Genomic DNA, 815 nt, shown 5'->3' with positions numbered 1-815 from the left:
CTGCTGAATTGATGCCCTTATCAGTTTATTTCATGCTTCATTTCTTTCACAGCCTGGTTTCCTGAGCTGCTTTGGAAGATTATTCGCTGAATAGTTTTTGCCATGCTTTTTAGTATTCATGCTGGTTCAGAAATACTCAAGAAAGAGGGAAGGGGAGCTTTCTTTTTGTTCTAATTGATTTTCTTTACTTGGAAAGAACAGGCTGATATTCCAGACTGAAATAATCCAGGATCAGTTCGCTTTCATTTTCAAAGGCAAGAATGGAGGTATTAAAACTCTTCTATTTTCTCTGCAGCAAGCTCAGCCTAACACAGACTGGCGCTTCTCTCAGACCCAGAGACCTGGAACGAGTGGGTAAGTGCCTCTTTTTCCACGTTTATGTCCGGTGAAGGTTTCTTTCCTTTGCATGCTGCTTTCAGTGCTGAAAAGTCCTTGACTAGCAGCTCCGAGGATGGGTGTTCGCTGTTGTTGGTAGAATTGCCCAACCAAAGAGTCAGAAATAGGGCTGCTTTTGTGTCAGCTCTGTTTGGTGGTGGTTTGACAGCTGCTGTGTCTGGTTTTGGTGTCTGCAGCTCGAGGAGGACAGTCAGGAACGAGAGGGAACTCCAGGTGAAGTTGTGAGAGATGGTTAAAGGACTGGAAAATGTGCTTTACAGAGAAAAACTTCTTCTCTAAAGCAGATTTTGAGCATTTAGACTAGATTCTGAGTTCAAAATCTTGATTTCTCCCGCTGCACGGAGGCCACTGGAAATCACTGTGTGAGTTCCTTTACCAGACATAGAGCCTTGAGCTCTGTGCTGCTGAAGTGTGTTGCC

General features: G+C 44.2%; 1 pseudogene; it reads left to right on the top strand.

Annotated features, from left to right (window-relative positions):
- The window catches only part of LOC104163174, a 4,469-nt pseudogene extending 4,115 nt beyond the window's left edge, over positions 1-354 (top strand).
- The last annotated feature ends 461 nt before the right edge of the window (positions 355-815 follow it).

This window comes from Cariama cristata, unplaced genomic scaffold (genome assembly GCF_000690535.1).
Source record: "Cariama cristata isolate BGI_N322 unplaced genomic scaffold, ASM69053v1 scaffold15926, whole genome shotgun sequence".
Lineage (NCBI taxonomy): Eukaryota > Metazoa > Chordata > Aves > Cariamiformes > Cariamidae > Cariama > Cariama cristata.
This window is presented reverse-complemented; position numbering and strand designations above follow the sequence as displayed.